General features: G+C 36.1%; 1 pseudogene; it reads left to right on the forward strand.

The window, feature by feature from the left end:
- The first annotated feature begins 22317 nt into the window (after positions 1–22317).
- Positions 22318–22659, forward strand: LOC149145777 (serine/threonine-protein kinase SRK2A pseudogene; annotated as a pseudogene).
- The last annotated feature ends 2618 nt before the right edge of the window (positions 22660–25277 follow it).

Raw genomic sequence — 25277 nt, forward strand, 5'->3', positions numbered from 1 at the left:
TAAAGGAAGGGAGTAAAGTCTTATCCATACCAATACTGAAGTGAACGTTTCTCATTCTGGGACCAAATTCATTACCCATGGTCTCATGTAAAGGCTTGTAGCAACATAAAAATAGGGTCCTCCCTCGAAGACTCTGTCTTTATACTCTAAGCTTGTGAACACCACCATAAAGAAGCCCTTAGACCCAAGGTGAAGATTTATTTCTCCCTTTGGTTTCTAGTGGTTCCTTCTCCATGCGTGCAAATCCTTCTCTGTTGGCCAAATACCCATAAATTTTCATATAACCGCCTGTTCCGCCATGTGATCTCTGTGCACCTGTAGTGCTGGGTCACTTAAAACGACCCAAGGAATAATGGTCGACTTGGGTTTACAGACCCATGTCGCACACATAGGTGCAGATTTCTGACTTCTACCCTTTTTTCTCTTCTCCCTGCTATCTTCCTCATGATTCTCTTCCTATTTGTGAGGTCTGATATTTCCTATGTTAATATCCTCACTTGTCACCTTCGTTGGTTTCTTGAAGCAATGCAGACTAGCTCCCTTGCTTCTGTTCATAGCTACTTGACTGTAGGATGGAGTAGAACTACCCCCTCCATGTCCCTCCATGGTTCCCAGTGGCCAAACCCTAACTAAAACCCTATTTTAGATTGCAGAGCCACCAAACTTCAAACCCCCCTCAAATTCATTGGAAATTTCACAATTGTAGCATTCAATATGGCTTAATGATTGAGAAGAATATTGCTATACTTGGAAGTTTTGCTATCAGAGCTTCCCTCATGGTCCATATGCCTTCTCTTGGAGACTTTGTGTATTCATGGGTTGTTTCTACCCAACACATTTTTCTTTCTTGCATGCCATATACAGTCTAGGGCTTTATGTCCAAAATTATTACAAGAAAAATAATAACCATGAACTTGGAATTCTTTCTGAGACACCATTAAGGAGAAATATTACTGTATCAGAAGCTACAAAGATAAATACATAAAGTGGACCATGCTATGACAGGGAAGGGACCAAGATGTGTTGGAGTTCAAAAATATTTTTCATACCCTTCGAACAAAGCTGCGTATCAAAGATTAGGAGAGACATGTGGTATTCAAGTACTGCGATTGTCTACACAACTATATTCAAGATGAGAAAGAGTTCCCAAACATCTCCTCACTTGGTTGTGCCTATCGATACACTGTCACGATCGAGGATAAATTTAAAGAGAAGAAGCCAGACTTTGGATCAATGAATCTGAAGCAAGAGAACGACACCCCCAAACTGCAGAATAAAGGACAAAGACAAGTCGGGGTGACCCAGGACAATCCGTTGAAGTTTCAAGAAAAGAACAACACCACGAAGACAAAGAAGGACACAGGGAAATGGTGTGAGTTCCATAAGATCCCCACTCACAACACAAGTGAGTGTCGAGCCAAGCAGTCACTAATGGCCGGGTTGAGGGCTTATGAATCAGATGCATATTCCGACTCTAGGTCATAAACCAACAAGGGGAATGAAAAAGGGAAGTAGATTATTGATCTAGAGCCTAGTGCCACCATTGTCACCACCAAGATCTAGAGGATCAAGCCTGAAGATCTAGAGGAGGGGTGTGGCTCTTGCACTTAGATATGTGGGTGAACGGTTCTATATTGTAGTTCATTATCAAATGTGAAATCCAAAATAACCTTATTTTAGACCGTGATGCAGTTGGCATAGAAACTACACCACACCTGCAAATATACACCATAGTGTGGCTTCACCAAGGGAAAGATCTCCACATCAACCAACTATTTCACTTCCCTACAACATCAAGCCCTTCACAGATGAGGTGATGTGTCATATTTCTCCTCTTCAATTTTGTGATGTATTATTAGGAAAACCATACTTGTGGAAGTGTCATGTTGTATATGAGTCTAGACCTCACGCCATCATTATTTATTTTCGAAATACGTTGTACAAGATACTAGAGGTAGCACCACCTACCACCATCTCTTTTAGCTCTGTGAAGAAATGCAGTAAGATCATTTCCAAAACTGAGAAATTTGTCTTCTTTATGATTCAACCTCAAGGAAAGAAGAATAATGTGGCCACATCCACAGACTCTAGATAGGCTCCTTCACATGGCAATAATAGATGGGCAAGGTCATGGAAGATTATAGGGACATCTTCACCTCACCCACAGGGGTACCGATACACTTTCTAGTCCAACACTCAATCAATCTGACCCTAAGTGCACCGCTACTCGATGGACTGATCTACCAACAATATGTTATGGAGAACGATGACATTAAGAGGCATATTCAGGAGATTTTTCATAAAGGGCATGTAAGGAAAAGTTCATCACCTTGTGGGATCCCAATCATGTTGGTGCATAAGAAAGATGACACTTGGAGACTCTGTATCGACTATCAGGTGCTGAATAGGACCATTTCCTGGAATAGGTATCTAATCCCATGAATTTATGACCTTCTAGGATAGCTTAAGGGGGAGAAATATTTAAGCTAGATTGACTTGAAGTATTGTTATCACCAGGTACCAATTGAACACTCCAATGTGTGGAAGGCTACCTTCAAATCCAAGGAGGGCCATTTCAAATGGTTGATGATACCTTTCAAGTTGATAAATTCCTCTGTAACCTTCATGTGGATGATGTATGACATCTTCTGGACCTTTCCCAACCTGTTCATGGTAGTGTATCTGGAAAAACTCTCGATCTTCACCCAGAGTTGGGAAGAGCACATACACCATATCTAACAATACCTCCAAACCCTATGACAACACAAATTGTGGGCCAATTTGGAGAAATGCACTTTTGGTATGACCCACACTCAATATCTGGGGTACATCATTAATGAGCCGGGTGTCCATGTGGACCCATCCAAGATACACGTTATTCGAGATTAGCTAGCCCTAACTACTCTAATAAAGCTTCACAACTTTTTGGGCCTTGCCAATTTATTTAGCACATTCATGTTGGGCTTCTCACATATCACTTGGCCTTTGAGTCAAGTCACTAAGGATAGAGTGAAAGAAAATTTATTTTGGTTTGAATCCCAAAAGAAGGCATTTGTCGAGTTGAAGCATTGCCTTCGCTCTACACCAGTGCTCAGAATACCATACCTATAACAACCATTTGAAACTGAGACAAACACCTCTGACTATGCTATTGGAGTAATTCTTATCGAGCAGGGGAATTGAGTGGCATATCACAGTGAGAAAGGCTCAGATATTGTTCGAAATTATTCCACTTATGAAAAGAGATGCATTCTATTGTGTAGGCCTACTGACAAGGGAAGAATTACATTCTAGGGAAGGAAACGGTCATCCACATAGACCTTTGACCCCTATAATTCATACAAACACAAGGGAAGGTTTAAAAAAAAACCCACAAAAAATGCTCCACATATCTATAAAAGTTCCATTTGAACATCAAGTACAAGAAGAGAAACACCAATAATGTTGTAGACTATCTCAATCGACCACTGTTTATGGCACTGACTATTGTGATCGGATCTTGTAGACACGAGACTTTGAGATGGCCACATTTTTACAAGAACAATTTAGAATTAAAAACACATACTAGATGCCAGTGGAAGGAAAGTAAGTTCCATATTTTCATGTCCAGGGTGCACTGTTATGCCACTTGGGACACCTTTGTGTTCATACAAGTGAGTGTGCCAAGATTATTTGGGAGGTGCACTATAATATGGTCATTGGATATTTTGGAGTAGATAAAACAATGGAAGTGCTAAAAAAATATTTTTATTCACTGAACCTTCAACAAGATTGATGGAAGTACATCAGATCCTGCACTGCTCGTACCATTCTGATAACAAAAATCAAGAAGAAAGGTCTATATACTCTTATGCCTACTCCTAGTCAGCCTTGGGAATCTATGTCCATGGACTACATGTCGTGCCTTACTTCTTCTAAGCATGGTAATGGTTGTGTGTTTGTGGTCATCGAAAAATTCTCTAGGATGGCAATTCTAGCAGCTTGCAAGACAGTATCACAACAAAATTGACAGCTAAGCTCTTCGTTGAATGAGTGTGGGTACATTTTGGTATTCCACAGCCCATTATCTCAAATTGGGACAAAAGGTTCCTAAGTACATGTTGGTTAAGCCTCTGGTCAATGTTGCATACCAAGCTCACTAAGTCCACAACCTTCCACCCCCAAACTAACAGGAAAATAGAGATCATCAGCAAGATGATGGTGAACATTTTTTTCATGTACAACTCCAAGGATCCATGCACATGGGATGAAATCCTCCCCTATGTCCTACCAAACTATAACATAACTCTTCATAGCTCAACGCATCATAGACCCTTTCAGTTGGGTTGGGTGTTGAGATTGCAACAAGATGATGGAGCTTAGTGAAAAGAGTCACCTTCACTAAGTGGGCCCTCAGGCAAATTATGGCACAAGTTCTATTTTTGGATCCCAGCAGGGATGATCACAGTAGGAGTGACCACAGCAGGGATGATCACAACAGGAGTGACCAAAGCAGGAGTGATCACAGTAGGAGTGACCACAGTAGGAGTGATCACGGTAGGAGTGATCAAAGTCTATTTTTAGACTGGCTATCCAAAATAGAAAACTCAAATATTATTGTCTCATAATAATATTTGGACTATAAACTTGATCTTATTCTCTTGGAGCACTTTAGTTTGAGCTACAGATGTGGCCCATGCAGCTGTCAGAAGGAAGTACGCTTTTCTTATGAGTCAGTTGAGTTGTTTCATGCATGACATCAATTAGAACTCAATCAGTTGAGTTTGGTGGAGTTCATTGTGGAGTTGATGGAGTTGTGTTCAGTTTGACTTAGTTAAACTAGTTGTAATTAGTCTAACTAAAAACAGACTAATGATGAGTTGTTAAACTAATTATTAACTCATAATGCAACTATAGTTAACTCAGTTGGATGTCACTGCATGTTCAGTTCAACAGGGACAGGTGTTAGAGAATCAAATTGCTATCAGTTGTGACTATAGTTGTGCATGAGGATTTGCACAATCAAGGGATTGAGTATGCCAATGAGTTTTCTCATGTATTTTCCCAGCATTATAGCCTCTTCTCACGTCTAACACAGTGTGAGTGATTATTTGGAGGTGAAATACAAGTTTGGTAAGCCATTCTCGTTCATTCTTGAGCAGGTATTGAGCAGTGGAGGCAGGCAAGCAATGGAATAGATTTGCAGGTCATATCTTAGCTGTATTGTGTGTAACAGGTGGAGCTAGTACTGGATTTCTTGTGATAAGCATTGTACTTTGTAATGTTACATGGTCTCAATCATTAATATACAGAGAGTTGGGGTTTTTAGTGAGATGCTTTCCCCGGGTTACATACTGTGTTAATGTGTGAATGCTCTTGATGTTTTATTTTTATTGATGCTGCTATATTGATGATCAACGTAGAGGAGCTTATGTATTGTGTATGTATTCTGCAATAGTACATGATCAAGATAATCTCTGTTGAATATGTGTTAAATTATTCAAAATTTCTACATTGGGATCTCAGCCACTATGTCACATTGATGTGGTCATACCATTTTCATCTACTCATTATAATATAATTCAGAGGCATGTATGCACATGCACCACATCTCTTCTCAAGTATAAGATACTATCGCCTAAGATAGTTTATTTCCATTTTATATGTAAGCATATTTGAGTTCTTTGGTATTAATGAAATGAAGTTTTGTTTCTATTGCATCTATGTGTTTATGTTTATATATGTATTTTGTTGTGTTACTACTATTAAGTAATTTAATTGTTAGTTAAACTACTTGCATTTAATTATCAAACCTAGGGTTCCATGAACTTGTGAAGCATACATCTAGTGTATGTACTAGGAAATTTACTTTCAGTGATTCTAATTGAAAAATGAAGTTGAAACATATTTATGAAAAGATCATGGAAAAGAAAATTGAACTATTGCAAATGGAAATTAAATCTAGATTAGATCTAATTAATCATATACTACACAAAACTAATAAGTGGTATCAAAGAAAACTATTAAGAATGAAAGAGCTTCAAAGTTTACTTTAACAATGGAAATCTCTTATTCTAGTGAACTTGAATGACAATTTTATTCTATGAAATTGAAAGATGAGACTACTCTATAAAATTGAAAAGAAACTAGAAGGAAACTTAATCCATTCAAACTTGAAAGGAATCTTATTTGTGAAATTGAATTTGATCTAAAGCTATCAAGCTTGGAAATTGAAAACTATTCTAAAGTATGAAAATTAATATAATTACTAGTGTGCATTTATTAATTCAAAACTGATCATATCAATTCAACATGGAAACTAAAGAGAAAACAAATCTGAAAAAAAAAACAATTCAATGAAAAAAAATGTGGTTTTCTTTATTTAATATTGAGCGCTCATTTTGTAACAAAAAAATAGTGATGAGTAAACTGTGATTGAAAGAGATAATGAGAGCATCAAAACATCTATTTATTTCATAATTTAAATAAAAATTAATGTATAATGAAAGTAATTAAATCAAAAGAAAAAATACAGTGTCTCACAAATCTACAGGGGGGCTCTTACTGAGTGTGAGGATGTAGGAATTTAATACCATTGGATTAAATCGTCAACACTTCAAGATTATGCCATTAAAAAAATTGTTTATGTTATTTGGAATAGAACTTTCCTCCAAGAATGATAACAACAATCTTAACTTTATACATTAGCTATCATTCGCTTCTAGCTGAAGAATTTTATAGTTTTTACATTACAACCTCATTGAGATCCTTATGGATAAGAATCAAAACTTAAAGGACACATCATTTCCACAAATCTACTGAGGTACAGTCCATTCCAATCTTTGTTTGCTTTACGGGGTGTTAATTGGCACATTAGTGCATTGTTTTCTCGTGAAATCTAGAAATTAGGGCTCCAAAGAACCTAAAAAATATCCCAAATAGTAAATAATTTGAGGAAAATTACTTTCGAAAACCTAATTGGGCTCGTTCTGAAAAAAATCCATGTTTTCATTTTTCAAAATTCATTTTCATTCTCTCATAAACACATTTAAAGTTGACTGGTCAAAACAGTTGCATTTTTCTTTTGATTTCTTGTTGGAGGTCCACATGTGCGAGCTGGGTGGAATTTGAACAATACAAATTGATATTGGAACCTTTAGAAACAATGTATATGTGTCAGAATTAATTATAGAGTGGTACTACTAGCTCAACCATGGAGATAGCTATGAAACTTGACTAAACTGTAGAAACTTCAACTTTTTAAATCATCATTAGTAAAACCAAACACAATCCTAATTAATTCATTAAAAGCAAAGAAAATGTATGAAAATTAACCATTTTGAGTGTTGGACATATTTATGAGGTGCTTAAAATATCTTGGGGAAAAAGGGGTAAGAAACAAATGAAAAAAATGGGATAAATGTTTACAAGGATAACTGTAAATTATGGTGAAATGATGACAAATGAGCGACCCAACATCTCCCCCATGCTAATATCTTTGCATGTCCTCATTCAAATGAAATAAAATAAAAAAACTTGATCAACATATTTTTTCCAGAATGTATCTTTGGGAATGACCTAGCTTACATTATTTCTTAACAAACTTGAATAGTTGTCTAGTTTTCTCTATCACTTAAATTTGTTGCGTATTCTACCACTGACCAAGGCATTGACTGAGCTATTAGAGTGACCAGAGTGCTTATTTGTTGCACTGAATGGTGGATACCATTTCTAAACCATTTTTGTAAATTCTCCATCTTCTAGTTTTGCTAGGCCACTACTCAAACTTCATCTACCCTTGATTTCACTTTAGAATTTGGAGGCTGCTAGAAAATGTCAAATTGTGCAACTTAACGCATTTTAAATTTTTCAATGAAGAAGCATACAAAAGCAATAAAATTAGGGACATCTAACTTAGAAGTCTTGTTCTTGTAACATTTTTTCTCATATAACACTTCTATGCACAAATGAAAATATTATTTATATAAATGGATGGATGGAGTGGCTTTATGAAGTCAAAAAAAGGATCAAAACCAAGTCAACAAGGTGAAAAAAACAAATGAATTCTTCACCCTTGTAGCCTGCTCATGATTTGAAAAATCAGATATTAGGAGATATAATATGTTTTAATGGGTTATGATAGATTCAAAAAGTCCATACAACATAAGTGAGATATATTTTAATGTCCATATATTCTATGTTTTGTAGTTTACTTCAAAGAAACAAATAAAATGTTACCATTTTTTCTTTTGACAAGCTATTTACAAAACTAGTGTTTGATGTAAGTTTCCATGATGTTCTTGAGCATCATGTTGCTGAAGATTTTTTTATACTTGATATATTATGTTGGACTTAATATTCAAATGTATAAATGTGTCTCTTGTCAGGAACCTCAAACCATTCCAATGCTTAATTCTCAATGGTAAATGCAATATGTAGTACAACTAAATTATAATACCCATGAAATGGTCCAGAAGCCCTCATTTGTAAATTAGAATATAGTTAATGAAGCACAGCATTAAACTACCCACTCAACTTCTAATTATGCCACACCTCCAGTATTCAAAGTAATAAACACTTGGTCCTCAAGAAATATTGCTTGAGTTCTTTCAATTGCTAGAAAGAGTATCTTGATGTGGGCATCTCTTCTAACTTTTGATGTGAAAACCTGCCTTAATGCCTCATGAGAAAAAAAATGGATTCACTTGAATAATTTCCAAGCCTCTTCCAGGCATCTTACAAAACCATAAGCATAGGTTGTATTATAGTTTCATATTCTTGATTCTACTAGCCTTATTGATTCCATAATCAACTTCTAGCGAGAAAAAACTACCAAGTTGCTTCTTGAAATTGTTTTCATTTCCCAACTTTTGAAATGATCTATGGCAGCCTTGTATGCTGATTTTATATTGTTGTCATAAATATTTCTTTTTGAACAGAGAAAAAATTAATCAAAATGAGTAAAAGTGAAAGGGATGGTTGATGGTATGGGTGGTCCGCAAAATGAAAGATATGGTGGTAACATGAAAGGATGTTATACTTACAGTGGTTGCTCTTCATATTTTTCTAAAAATTTAATAAATTAAAAAGTTTCATAAGTGATTTTACCTCAAGCTTACCTCTGGGAATTGGTGGATAAGAGAACATGATGTGAAGATGGATTTGATGTTTATTTGACTTAGGTACTCTATTGTAGTATGATGCGTTGACCATCACTTTGACCTTGTTCCACAAAATTCATACCCTTCTTGTAGAAGACTTGTTTTCCCAATTTATCTTAAATGATAAATTAAATTCTCCTTAAATTTTATGAGGTTTTTACCATTAAAATTATGCATCCTTCCTCAAAACAGCTCAACCGATGGGTGCACATATCTCAAGAAAAATGGGAAATGGTTGTAGATGATGGAAGTCAATTTCATGAAACATACACACTTGGATTTCTTGAAATTTTGTGTATTTATTTACCCTACCATGATGCATTTACCCTAAAATGTTTAGAACCAGCAGATGCATGGGTTGCAAGATATGGTCAAATCAATTTTTGGCTTGTTTCTCCCTTCACGCTACCCAATGTTGCAACAAAACCATATGTTGCAAACTCATTTTAAGGCCAAATTGAGTGCTTCAAAAGGGAAACAATGTATTTTTACCTTTTCTTTTACCATTGCATGCCTTCAGAATCCCATTTTGATTAGGAAAAGACATTGTTGTGAAAAAATACTAAATTATGTCTTGATGTGTGCACAATGATGAAAAATAAAAATATGCCTCGAAAATCCCACTAAAATGTCTTGGAAAATTGCTCTCTTTTTTAATTATGCCCACGTCTTAATCAATTTAACATACTCTGAGAAAACCCATTATCTCAATTTTTTTTATTTCTTCTCCAATCTTTTCAAATATTTGTGCCAAAACTAGCCTACAACAAGCTGCTACAACCAAAAAACAGGTTGCTACAACAATAGTTACAGAAATTGAAACGTTTTGTAGATGTTGCAAAAAATGTCATTTCTCATGGCTATTTCTATTATTCCTCTGAAATTTGTTTTCTCTAAGACTAAACCACTGATTTGGATTGTGTATTGCATGCTGAGGTAGAAATCATGAAACTTGATGCATGTTTAACTAAAATAGACCCAATTTTATTGATTTGCTTGAAAAGGAAATGAATGAAGAATTCTAGTAGTGATCCATCATGCTATTGTTGAATGTGAAAAATATGAACATGCTTCTACAAGAAACTAATAAAATATATTGCTACAAGTTATTGTTGATTCCATAAAACTATATAGTCTTCATCAAAACCACAATTCATGGTACAATTGTTACCATGTGAATCAATGTGTCGAAGTTGAGCATGGAAATGAATCATTGGATTACCAATCAATGATGAAAATCATTAACCAATTTGAGAAAACTCAGCGATAATGTAATGAGTGTAAAGGTACCTGAGTGCATCTTCACAGTGACGAATGAATGTGTTGAAGTTGAGTCACTTGCAAGAACTGACAATCAAGAGAAATTATTGTATTCCTATTGTTGCCAACAAGGAGGCTATCCATTGATGTATGCAAGTTCCAAGGCACTCCAAATAAACTATTATTTTGATCCCAGATAAGGTGTTGAGGTTGATGGGACAAGATCTATTGGAAGGTGGGCATTAAGGAATCCCACATCAACCAACTCGAGCATACAACTAAAATTGATTTCAAGAACCATAATAAAAGATTGAAACCATCATAAAATTGCATAACTTATTGTTAATGTTGCTCGCTAGTTTCCTATTTTTCAAGAAAAGCTCATGTCCAATTACGCCAACAAGTTTCTTTTCACAATAGGACACATTTTTCTCTTTACTTCTTTTATATTTTCTTTATATGTCCTGCTCTAATTGAAAAAGAAATCTCATTCAAGTATATTAATACTTCCAATGGAACCATGTGTGTAACAAAATGATAGATAAACTCGCATGCAAGTTTCAAAGATATTCTTTGATATGTACCAGTATATGAGAAAGAAGCTACCTTTATTGAGATGATGTTGAAAAATATTGAATAATTGAGCATTAGGATTTGATGTCTATTTTGAACCAAGATTCAATGTAACATTTTCTTTATTTGATTCATGTTATCATGCCATATAAGTATTCATAGATTTGATCCCCAATCATATAATCTGGTGATGGGAATGCAATAAAATTTTCAATCTAAGGTTCCAACAATTGCTCTTCTTCACTGGGCATCCATGATTCTTGGATCTTATTTTAATGTTCTTCTTCTGGTTGTTGTTATTCAATGACATATGGCTAATCATTTTGGAATACCTCAACCTTGTAAGTGGATTGAGGTATCTTTTTATTGGGGATTCAAAATGGTTATGGAGGTAATTAAGTGGGAACAGATCTTTCATGTGCTTGTGTGGATGGTAATGGGAAAGGTTGATTGAGGTCAACTGAGGTTGACGTTGATGTTATGGTGGAGGTGAATGGTATGGATAACATTGATATTGTTATTGAGGATAGTGAGGAAAACATTAACGATTTGGTGGATTTCCTCTATAAGGCCCTTGCCAACCTTATTGTCAAGATTGGTTTTGAGGTTAGGATTGAGATGACCAAGGTTTCCAAGGCAAGGGTGTTTGTCAATTTCTTTGAGATTTTTGTGCATAACCCTGAAATTGAGAATTAAGATCTTGCATCATACCAATTTGATGAGGTTTTCATGGTCTTCTAGGAGCTACATATCCAGATTGTTCCATTGTTTGATTTTCTCCCTAGTAAACAACCTTTATCCCTACTAATGATGGACAATCTTTAGTAGTATGTGATCCTGCACATATTTCACAAAATTTAATGCTCTCAAGTGGAAATTCTTGAAACAAATGTTTCTTTCTACATTTGGGGAAGAATACAAACGAAACAAAATTTCCAACCTTTTTCTTGTTTTGCATTCTTATCATATCAATTTGTTCATTTAAATTACCAAGAATGTCTAGAAAATTGCTAAGTTCAGATTGACTTATCAATCCTAATTCTGAATTACTTACTCTTGCCATATTTGGATCTCGAGGGGATCCTCCATACTTTCCTTTCCCTCTTGATATGTTCTTGCATAGTTCATAAATATATTGAAATGACAATTTATATACATCTCCTTTTCCAATCATCTTAAGAAAATCAATCCATTCATCCCTTATAGCATTTAGTAGGAGAGTTTTTAATGTGTCTATTCCTAGATTATGCAATTTAGATCTTTTGACATTATAAGTAAATCTCTCCACTAAATATTCTAGGCTTTCATCCTCTTTTTAGTTCATCTTAAGGACTTCAATAATCTTTATATTTACCCAAAAATACTCTTTTCATATCATCCCATGTCCTTATAGAATTTTCTCTTAAACTCATGAACCATCTAGGAGATCTATACATCAATGTTGTCGGAAACAAAATATATTTTTTAGTGTGTAATGAGTAGCCATAATATCTACAAAGTATTTCAAATTTGAAAAGAAAAGTTTCTGGGTCTTCTGATCTCATACCTTTGAGGTTAGGAAGTATAGATGGAGGGATGTTCTTCATATGAGTGTTGATATTAGTTTCTTGAATGGGAAATCCAAAAGGATCTTCCTCACTATCATCATCTCCATCCATTTCTTCAATCATTTTTTCTTTTCACCTCTTATTCTACCTACAAAAATATGAATTCATGATGTGGAAGATGATGTGGCTCTTACTGCACCACCTGATTTAGTGGGGGTGGTAAGTGATTAGGGTCTCTTTGATTTTTATTTATTTTTTAATGAATGTACCTTTAGGATGTACTAAAATGAAATTAATATTATGAAACTAAAAGAATGCAATTGGAAGCTAACACATATGTATACTTCCCTAGCAACGATGCCAAAATGTTGGGCAATTTAATTGTTAGTGAAGATACTTTCATTTAATTGTCCAACCCGAGGTTCCTTGAACTTGTGAAGTATACATGCAATGTATGTGCTAGGAAATTTACTTTCAATTATTCTAATTGCAAAATTAACGTGAACAATATCTATGAAAGGATCATGGAAAAGAAGATTGAACTATTGTAAATGGAAATTATATCTAGAATAGGTCTAATTAAGCATATACACATTCATTTCTCTACTAAAACCTAAGAAGTGGTTTCAAAGAAAATTATTATGAACAAAAGAACTTCAAATTCTATTCTAGCAATGGAAATATCTTATTCTAGTGAACTTGAGTGACAATTTTATTCTATGAAATTGAAACACAAGACTACTCTATAGAATTGAAAGGAAACTAGAAGGAAACTTAATCCATTAGAACTTGAAAAGAATCCTTATTGTGAAATTGAAACTAATATAAAGATAAAAATCTTGGAAATTGAAAACCATTCTAAAGTATGAAAAGTAATATAATTACTTGTGAGCATTTCTTAATTCAAATCTGATCATATCAATTCAACATGGAAATTGAAGCGAAAATAAATCTAAAAAAGCAAAATTCAAAATAGATGTTTTGTGTTTTTTTTATTTAATATTGAGCTCTCATTCTATAGAAAAAGCATATTGAAGAGTAAATTGTGCTTGAACAAGCCATGAGTGAATCACAACATCTATCTATTTTACAATCCAAATAAAAATGAATGCAGAATAAAAAAAATTAAATCAAAAGAACAAATACATTGTCTCACTGTTAGGTCCCTATACTACTAGTGTAACCCCTTATAGTTATTAGTGCGCCCCCTTATTATATTTTTGTGCCCATGTATTCCCCATATTGTTATTATTGTGCCCCATATAAGCCCGCTATTGTTATTATTGTGCCCTTACATTATTATTGTTATGTCGGCTCTGATTATATTAGGACCCCTTAGATTCCTATATATAGAAAGGAGATCTTGTCATTTGTATCATCAAAGAATTGTTAATTTTTGTAATGTAAAGGAGTTTTCTCCCTCGAAGAGATTGAATTATAAGGATTTTATATCTCTTTTCTATCCTTTTGTGAGATGGTTCCATAACATTTGGTATCAGAGCTTTGATTCTAGAGTTTTGCTACTCCAAATAGGCCATCGGGGAATTTTCGCTATGACTTCTTTTATGTGACGTTTCCGAAGCTAAAATAAATCCATTTGAGCTGAAATCACTCTAAACTTTGGTTCAAAATTTCAGAGCTTGTCTCACTACATTTTCAGAGATATGATCTGAGGAAGTTAGGGTTTTTTCAGACTCCTGAATTACATTCCAAAGAGGAGACTTGTGGAAAATCATGATAACTTTTGGTCTGAGCATCTGATTGAAATTTCGTAAGAAGTTTCATAAGTAGGATGGACTATAGTCTTTTGTATATCATTTTAAATTACTAAAGTCAAAACAGCGACACGTGGCACTTCATACAAGTTGTCTCTACTGAACTAATCTATAATCGGGTCATGGTGGGAGATTTGGCATAACTCTTCCTTAGAGAATCCAATCTAGATCAAACTTGCAGGGTTAGAAAGAGGACTCAAAGGGCTACTGCAGGAGACGATTTTAGATATTCTAGATCCACAGTTACAGAGATACAATAGATTAAATATCGAGGTCTTACCAAGTGAAAAAGAGGTGTGTAATTTTTTTAAAATTTTGCATAAGATTGGTTTGAAAAATTAGTTTGAAAAAATTCAAAGGGAATAGTGAAGAATTATTAGCATTGATTCATGCCCCAAAGAAGTAAAATGGGAACACCTAGTAAGCAACCTAAAATCTCTAGCATGACTCATAAAGAAGAGGAAGAAATGCAACATGGTATATCAAAATTACAAGACCATGTACAACAAATTTCACTCTCATAAAGGGTAACTGAAGCCAAGATGAATGGCATGGAAGCTAATATGAATGGCATGGACACTAAGATGAATGGCATGGATGCTAAGATGAATGGCATGGATGCAAATATGGAAGAATTGAAGATAAATTTGAATAAGTTGCTACAAGAAATGGTTACTAATTGTGAAAGGGTAGTACAAGAAACTCATGATGAGAACAAAAGAAGTGTTAATCACGATTTCATAGACTCTAATTTTTTATTGAAGACCCACCATGTTCCAAATTTTGATATGAGGAAGTTTGATGGCAAGGATCCTGGGACATGGATACTACTGAAGGAGCAATTTTTTAATCTCCATAAAGTGAAAAACACACAAAAGGTACGTATTCCAACTTTATATTCGGAATCAAATCAGCTTGTATGGTATTGATGGGTTTTCTCTTGTAAAAATATTGTCACTTGGGAATTTTTATGGAAGAAATGATATGACATTATGAGGATACAAAAAGAAACACCTTTTTTAGCCAATTGCTAAATCTCAAACAAAATGGTTTAATGATGGAGCACATCGAGGAATTCCAAAAATTGAACATAAGGGTAAAAGAGATTCTAGAGGAGCACAGGATTGATGTGTTTATAGGGACTTTAAAGGATAATATCCAACATGAGCTTCGCCTTTGGGAACTTGATTCATTGGAGAAGGCATTCAGGTTAGCAGGAAAAATGGAAAGAAAATTATGGCAACCAAGAAGCCTACCACTCACAACTATAAAGATGGAAGTGTTGTTGCCCCTAGCCTTCCACGGCCTACAAGGTTGACACCACAAATATTGGAAGAAAAAAGAGAAAAAGGGCTTTGTTATAGTTGTCATAGAAAATACACTGAAGGTCATAATTGTGCTGAGAAGAAATTATTCTACATAGATTGTGAAGAGGAGGAAGAAAAGGAACAAGAAATGTTAAAAGAAGAGGATATACTCCCGGAACAAATCCTAGATAAAGAAGAAATGAATCCAACCGTATCTTGTAATGCAATGGATGGAATTACCACTCCTCAAACTATCAATATAGAAGGACATATCAAGAAGAAAAAGGTAATAGTGTTGATTGATTTAGGAAGTACCCATAATTTTATTCATTGTAAGATAGCTAAGGAATTGAATTGCTTCCTATATCCAGCACCAGAGTGTCAAGTGATGGTTTCAAGTGGAGGAACCATAAATTGCTTTGGAAAGTTCCATAATATCAAGCTATCCAAGGGAGAATATGTATTGAATAGCCCAATGCTTTCCATTCCTATGGGTGGTGTTGATGTTGTACTAGGTGTCCAACGGCTACAATCCTTGGGTACAATGGCTTTTAATTTTCAAGAACATCTCATGAAATGTTCTTCGGAAGGAATGGAAATTGAATTAAGGGGTATCATAGGGAAACCAGGAAAGATAATCAACTCTAATTAACTGAAAAATCTTCTAAAGAAAAAAAACGAGGCATAATTGCACAATTATGTTTGCTAGAGGTTCCCACATCGAAAACATCTATTTCTCCAAATCTCCAAAAAGTCTTGGAAAATCATTCCAAGGTATTAGAGACTCCCAAAGGCCTCCCACCTATTTGTGATCATGATCATTCTATTCATTTGATTCCAAGAAGTGTTCCTCTAAACATCAGGCCTTACAGATATCCTTATGCCAAAAAGAGTGAAATCAAACGTATGGTTGCAGAAATGCTAAAGGCTGGTATAATTCAACCTAGTCAATGTTCTTTCTCTGCTCTAGTAGTATTGATGCAAAATAAGGATGCGTCATGGCGCATGTGTCTGGATTATAGAGAGATCAACAAATCACTATTAAAGATAAATTTCCCATTCCTCTCATTGATGAAGTATTGGATGAATTGCATGGACTAATTTACTTCACCAAGTTGGATCTTCATTCAAGACATCATCAAATAAGAATGAAGACTGAAGACATTCTAAAAACAAAATTATTGAAGAAAGATGCATTTTCATGGACTCTAGAAGCAACGAAGGCCTTTGAACATATTAAAGAGGTAATGTGCCAAGCACTAGTCTTAACTATGCCAGACTTCACAAATACCTTTATTGTGGAATATGATGCATCAGGAAAAGGAATTGGTGATGTTTTAACATAAGAAGAAAGACCCATTACTTTTGAAAGTCATCCAATCAAAGGAAAGTATTTACACAAATCTATTTATAATAAGGAAATGTTGGCAAGACTACATGCACTTAAGAAATGGTGACCTTACATAATGAGAAGATCCTAGTTCAGACAATATTTCCAGAACTTGACAAGGAAGGAAAATCACATCAGAACCTAGAGCAGTTGTAGAAAGAAGAACTAGACAACCACGAAACTCATCAATTTCAGAGTATCTCGTCAAGTGGAAGAACTTACCCGCTGAAGATTCCAAATGGGAGGACAAAATTTTTATACAGAAGCAACCATAACTACTCAAGCATTGAGGACAACACTTTTTGAAGGAGAGGGGCATGTTAGGTGCCTATACTACTAGTGTAACCCCTTATTGTTATTAGTGCATCCCCCTTTTTATATTGTTGTGCCCATGTAGTCCCCATATTGTTATTATTGTGCCCCATATAAGCCCACTATTGTTATTATTGTGCCCTTACGTTATTATTGTTATGTCGGCTCTAATTATATTAGGACCCCTTAGACTCCTATATATGGAAAGGAGGTATTTTCATTTTTATCATCAAAGAATTGTTCATTTGTGTAATGTAAAGGAGGTTTCCCCCTCGAAGATGTTGAATTCTAAGGCATTTATTGTTGGAAACCTAATCCTCTATGGGTTAGTGTGGAAACCGAATAGACTAAAGGACTCCAAGAGACCTGAGGATGTGGAACCCAACGGTCACACGACTGTACTATAAATCTATATCATTGTCAATAATAAATGTACTCTCATGTTTATCTATCTCATACTGTTTCTGCCATGTGTGTGTTCAACATGGTATCAGAGCGGGCAATTTCCTGCCCTGCTCATATTTGAGCCACAGGTTTTATGGCCTCTCTGTGCATGTCAGTTCTACCATCAGTTATGCATTTCATGAATGTTTTCTCAGCTAAATTCTAGCTATGATCTTTCCTTGGAAGAAAAAGAATAGCATGTGGCTATTCTATGCTAATCTAGTCTGAGCTGCCTTGAATAGTGTTGGTTTGTGCATTGCCTAGAGGTACAGAAGTGCGAGACATCCTCCATGTTGCGATAATGGCACGACTATGTGTGGTATGTCCAAATTGTTATGAATTGAGTTGGTTAGTGTTATTGGTGCTATTACATAGTATTATATTGAGCAACGTGGTATTACTGTGTTATTGGTGTTAAACTGATTTGTATTTCATTGACTAATATAATACATCAGATACACCTCTCTCTGTTGGTTGATCGCATACACTGCCTGCCATACAACCATACACTGTTGTAGTTTCGTTAATGCCCAACCTATACTTCCTCCTCCACATTTGTATATGATGATGCTGCCAATGTGGATGTTGGATATTGCTGCATAAATGTTGGAAACTACAGCATTGCTCCTCTCTTCTCTTCTACTCTGCTTCACATTGCTGCCACTGGTTGCAGCCCCTCCTCCATACATGCTTTCTCAAATTTGAAGACTACGAACTCTTCCATTAACCTTGTGCCATAGATTTGTTCTTATTATGATGCTCTTTGTTCAAAGTTGATGATTCGAGTCCTTGGCTCTGCTCAAACAGTTCTTGTGTCTCACCATACCACACTCCAAACACACTCGTATAATATCATTGCTTAGACTCCCAGTTTCCGTGGACCCTATTTGCGACTCCCATTCATAGCATAAAATCGTGCTCCCATTCCATAGTTAACAGCATGCCTCCAATTATATATCTTCACCCCTACATTGACTCCATATCACAAGTAATAACGCTTTGCGTTAACACCATACCATTGACACACTTGAGCCTTTAATACCACCACTCATACGATACAGCCCCATCCATAAATCCACTCTCGCCTGTCCAATGGTAATACAAGTCCACTATCAATGAAATTCATGTTGTATGAGATCTATTTTTCCCTATGGCTTAAGGGACATTCCCTGAGCTTTTCAGGTGCACCTACGACAACCTTAATGTAGACTTCCAATGCTCCCGCCATACTCACAACTCGTGTACTACCAATATTCCTCCACTAAAGCAAGAGCACGGATCTAACATATTTCTCGCCAAACAAATGGGTTACGAGACCGCAATTAAAGGCTCTATGATAGAAGGCTAGTGATTCAATAGAGTCACAACACAATTTTTTGTTACAAGGAGAAGCAAAGTGGAAGCTACAGCCAGAGACAAAGTGGGGTTCCTTTAGATTGTCCATTGGCACTCTGTCCACTGTACACTTCTGGTGTCTCAATGACTTCATGAATTTAGGCGCTTTTGCGAGTATCAATCCCTCGTCCTCTTGCTCGACTTCGGAAACAACGCTGAATTCAACGTTACAACACTACAATGGTGAATATTACAATGCTACAATAGAAAAAATGTTACAATTGAAATCAGCAATGTTGAAGATTACAATTCCATATCTTAGACCAGAAACGGCCCACAAGGAATTAGGAGGAGGAGAATGCTGGAAACCTTCACATTTTTCCTGTAGTGCAAGATATTTATGTAGGGGAAAGCCCCGCAGTCTTTTTCTAGCTCGAATGGGGGACGCAGGATTATAATTCTGCAGGAGCTGTGGCACTTTTCACCATTAATGTTGTTATTTCTACCACAAATGTAACTCACTGTAATTAAGATGCATGTTATTATTAAAATCCAACCTGAGATTTTGGATCTATTGATGCTTGGGCACCATCACAGTCAGTCTGCTTGAAGATTAGAAGGTTGAAGGGAATTAATCTCTACAATTGTTGAGAATGCTTGGTTAAAGGCTTTTGAGAGGGGATATGAATTACTTCATGGGGAGGAACATAATGCAGTCGGATTTCCTACACAAGGATATTTGTTGTATTTCTTTATTGTAATTTTTGCTCCATGCAAAAAAATTAAGTTATCAACTAAAGTAGTGAACCTCGCACTACTCGAGATATCTGAACTATTTCATGCATAGGACTGATGAAGGACATTCTCTTGGTGGCATCACTAAATGATTCAAGAAAAAATTATGCCTGCATTATATATTCAATGATGGTTTGATGCACAACTCATATTCTTCATTTTTGAAATCTTCAATAGTTGAGGTTTGTTTAGCCTTGCTATAGTCTCCACTAGGATTGTTGATCCTTTATTTCTTTGTTGAGAAAATGGCCAAACATGATCATTTGCTAGACTTATTAAGTAATATAATCCTGTCTATTGTTGGAAGCACAGTTAAGGTCAACAAAGATACTCTCAGAGATATCCAAATATGCCTACAAGATGCACATGAAAAGATTGGATTTTTGCAGCTAGAATCTCACTCCCAATGAGATGAATTAAAATAGAAGAGTTGTCATTTTGAACTGGTTTTTGCTCAGATAGGCTCCCCTCAGTGGCAACAATATGAAGTTCATTCTTATTTAATACCCAATAAAGTAGTAGCTGTACATGTAGATGCAGAAATTCAGTCTGCAATTCCCAAGTCGGTCATCAGACCTTGGGAAGAGCTTTTCCAAAACAAGCACAGAACTGGTCTTGGATATGACACGTATTGTCCTTTCATATTCTAGACTACTGCAAACCAATCCAATTTCAAAATGCTAGATTTCTTCAGGATGGTTCATTTTCACCTGCTGCTCATGACAGTTCACCTCCAGCTGTTCCAGATTCTACCCCCCTTCCACAGCAACAACAACATCAACAACAATAGTAACAACAATAGATTGTGAAATGCCAACACTGTGACTGAATTGGCCATCTGAAATATCACTATTTTGGTCTTCATCCATGTAAGGACTGTCATAAAACCAATCATTCTTCAAACAAATTCTTCAAAAACAAGCCTAATGCAAGAACAAATATCATCTTGGATGTATCTCTTCTTGGCAATGGGCATCAACAACCAAGAAGATATTTCAGTCACATGTCAGAACTTGTTTTAGAGTATTTAATAGTCTTGCAGTTGATTTTTCTCCATCATCTCACCTTGTATATGATAGAGGGGAAATGATGGTCATCTACAAGCTTCAAAGCCACATCAAGCGAGCCTGAGCCACAACCTGACATACCAAATTAAAAGTTGTAGCCAAAGACAAATATGCCCCTGAGCATGCCTTCAGTTTGTGACACCTTTTCAAAGAATTGGGGACACTTCCTCTACTAGAAGACTTCAACTTCTTACCATTTTTGGAAGAGTTCTAGGAATTGCATTAAGCATTCCAGAGTTGATGGTAATCCTTAAACCATCACAGGTTGAGACCTCCCTTTTCAAGTTGATATTCTCCCTTTTACGTAGGGTGAGACCTCCCTTTCATGGTTGAACGTTTCCCTCTTCAAAACATCATGAGCACTTCCTCTAGCAGAAGACCTGAGCTTCATGCCAGACTTGGAATAGTTCTAGTAATTGCACTAAGAATTCTTGTGTTGGTGGTCATCCTTAAACCACCACCCTTTATACCAACATTTCAGAGAGCACATTCAACCTAGTGCTACCATGCATTTTTTCACATTTTGTATTATAGCTCTCTTCTTGGACTCATACATAACCCTTCGGATTAAGGAGGGAAGTGTTGGACACCTAATCCTCTATGTTAGGTAAACTTGACTCAGGACAGAGTAAAAGTTGACCAGGTTAAATAGTGATGGTTTTGGGGCACATGGTATTGTGCACCCATAATATTCTTCCCGTGGTATTATATGTAATGGAGCTTATAAAAGGCTGGAGGGACTTCAATGTAATGCAAGACCTGGAGGTGAGCGGTGAAGGCTCACTTGGTCAGATTGGCCAGGGTTTTGGACAATGCTAATGAGATCTTATTAGCTTGGGTTTTTCCCCAGATTTGGGGTTTTCCCAGGTAAACATTTTTGTTTATGTGTTTATGGTTGTTGCTGGTTATTTTTATATTTATTCCTCTCAGTAATTATTTATGTTATGCAGTAAATTTCTTAACAACTAGTACCAGAGCTAGATATTGTCTTCAAAGGGATTCTTTGATGCTAGGAGTTTATATGGCTTGATGAGATCAATGCAAGTTTTTACAGATCTGGGTACCTCTAGAAAATAATGTTACAAGATTTGTGTATGAAGCCGCCATTGATGGTCGAGATCGATAAAAATCTTGCAAAGAACATTGTGAAAAGATTTTGAATGTCAGCTAGAGGAGGAGGGAGAATACGGCTGGACTACTTTAAGGTGAAGGCGAGCAGAGGCTGTGGCAAAGACACGATTGGTTGGGGTTTCTTGGTTTAAAGGAGGGCAAATCTGAGAGACGAGCGAGTGGATTTTATTGTTATTTCTGCTGCTGCTGTAGATCATGGGATCGAATTCGAGGAGAGGGAAGGCATTAGATTTGATTAGAAATGGATCGCTTCGAGGTAGTGAAAGACATCAACTCTGGCAATTTTGGCGTAGCCAAGCTAATGCAGAACAAGAAAACAAAGGAGCTTATCACTATGAAAATATGCCATTGTGATATTAAGCTAGAAAATACATTATTGGATGGCAGCCCTGTGCCTCGGATCAAGATTTGTAACTTCGAATACTCGAAATCTTATGTGGTTCATTCTTGGCCCAAATTGACCATCGGAACCCCTGCTTACATCGCTCCTGAGGTTTTGTCCAGGAAAGAGTATGACGGCAAGCTTGCAAATATCTGGTCTTGCAGAGTTACTCTGTACGTGATGTTAATTGGAGCTTCATGAGGTGGTGGATCTCTTAAAAACTTGATATGTATACTGCTCTTGGTGTCAAAATCCCCTAGGGATGCTTGTTGGTCAGTCTGTTGTGGACAACAAAGACTCTATTGGCTTGTGCAGTGTTAGGAGTTGTCAGGGTCCCCTTCTTTTCTTGCGTGGCATATGAGTTCGTCAAGCTCTTCGTTGGTGCAGGTGCGTCCTAGGTACAGGACCTATTACAGAAGGCGAAGGCCGAGGCACCTTGCATTGTCTTCATCGATGAAAATGAATAGTAGAGAGGCGAATTCATATACCTTCAACCTGTGCAACAAGGGTGTGCATATTGAGACTGATATGTCATTTGTGGTCAATGCGTTGTTGTTTTTACGATGAAATGTAGTGGGACTGCAAGATGCCAAGGAATTTTGACATAGACAGACAACTTACCACAGACATTTTTGTAGCCTGGGGTTGGATCCTTCAGTAGCAATAGAGAGAGCTCGGAGCAGATCTGTGTCTGGACAAGGTCGTAAGTGAGAAAGGTCAAGTGGCGTGGAAGAGAATGTTGATGCTAGGGATATAGATCAACCAAACATGAAGCATCGCATGTTATCATGCTCCAGATCTAGATCAAGGCCTCCTGGTAAAGTCACCCCAGGCAAGGGTTTCAAGGACTCATCTAAGAAATTAAAGGCAGTTAAACTTGGCAAGAAGGCAGCAAAGAAACAAAACAAGGATGCTTGCAACTGAGAGAGGATGGGTTAGAAGAGCAACAATGAAACAAAAAAAAAAATAATGAAGTCAAAATTATTGCATGTAAATGGGCATACTACTGTAAGATATGGTAAGGCAAGTGTACCCCTCAGTGATCACTGATAAAATCTGGGTTAGACCTAGGTGATAGGGGGATGTTAGGTTAACAATACCTCACATAAAAACTCTGAGGGGGGTAAGAGCTAAAGTGAGTGGGATTGTCTCACTTAGCAGGTTTGGCTGGAGTTAGTTAAGGAACCCCAAGTCAAGTTTAAGGGGGGAATTGTTAGGTAAACTTGACTCAGGATAGAGTCAAAGTTGACCAGGTTAAATAGTGATAGTTTTGGGGCACATGGTATTGTGCACCCATAGTATTCTGCCGATGCTATTATATGTAATGGAGCTTATAAAAGGCTACAAGGACTTCATTGTAATGCAAGACCTGGAGGTGAGTAGTGAAGGCTCACTTGGTCGGATTGCCCAGGGTTTTGGCCAATGCTAATGAGATCTTATTAGGTTGAGTTTTTCCCAGATAAACATATGTGTTTATGTGTTTATGGTTGTTGTTGGTTATTTTTATATTTATTCCTCTCAGTAATTATTTATGTTATGCAGTAAATTTCTTAACACTCTATGGGTTAGTGTGGAAGCCGAATAGACTAAAGGAGTCCAAGAGACCTTCGGATATGGAACCCAACAGTCACACAAATGTACTATAAATGTATATCATTGTCAATAATAAACGTACTCTCATGTTTATCTTTCTCATGTTGTTTCTGCCATGTGTTTGTTCAACAGGTTTCATAACACTCACAACTTTGCAGGGGGGCCTGTTGTTGTGTGTGAGGAAGTAAGAATTTTATACCACTGGATTAAATCATCAACACTTGAAAATAATGCCATGAAACTAAGTGTTTGTGTTATTAGAAACAAAACTTTCCTCCAAGAATGGTAACATCAATCTGAAGTTAATACATTGACTATCATTTTCTTATGTTGAAGTGTTTTATAGTTTTTACATTACAACTACATTGAGATCCTTATGGATAAGAATCAGAAGTAAAATAACACCCAATTTCCATGAACTTACTGAAGCACAGTCCATTCCAGCCACTATTTTTCTTGAATTGGCATTAACTGACACATTGGTGCATTGTTTGCTCACGCAATCTAGAAAATAGGGCCCCAAAGAATCAAGAAAATTTCCCAAACTGTAACGAATTGGAGGAAGTTTCTTCTACGGTTCCTAATTGGCTCATGTTGAAAAAAACACATGTTTTCCTCTTTTAAAATTCATTTTCATTCCCTCAAAAAACACATTTGAAGTTGACTAGTCAAAATTGTTGTGTTTTTCCTTTAATTTCTTGTTAGAGGTTCACATGTTCGAGCTAGGTAGAATTTGACCAATAAAAATCCATATTGGAACCTTTAGAAATAATGTATATGTACCTTATTTACTTATATAGTGGTGCTACTACCTCAATCATGGAGATAGCTACGAAAAATTGGTTGAACTTCAAAAACTTGAATTGACCAAATGATCATTAGTAAAACCAAACATAATCCTAATTAATTCATTAAAAGCAAAGAAAATGTATGAAAATTAACCACTTTGAGTGTTGGAAATATTTATGAGGTGTTCACGAGATCTTGTGGAAAATGGGGTAAGCAACAGATGAAAAAATGCACAATTGCTTAAAAGGATGACTATAAATAATGGTGAAATGATGACAAATCAGCGACCCAACACCTACATAAGTCTAGATGATAGCTGAGCCACCACAAAGATATACATTCCCTTGTGTGTTTCTATATCTTTCACAGGTCTGAGGAGTATCCCTTCTTCATTACTATCATGGGTACCCTTATTTTCTCCTATGGACGAGCATGCA

The sequence above is a fragment of the Pinus tabuliformis genome, chromosome X (assembly GCF_031772625.1).
Source record: "Pinus tabuliformis cultivar Carrire ecotype Pingquan chromosome X, CPIR1, whole genome shotgun sequence".
Lineage (NCBI taxonomy): Eukaryota > Viridiplantae > Streptophyta > Pinopsida > Pinales > Pinaceae > Pinus > Pinus tabuliformis.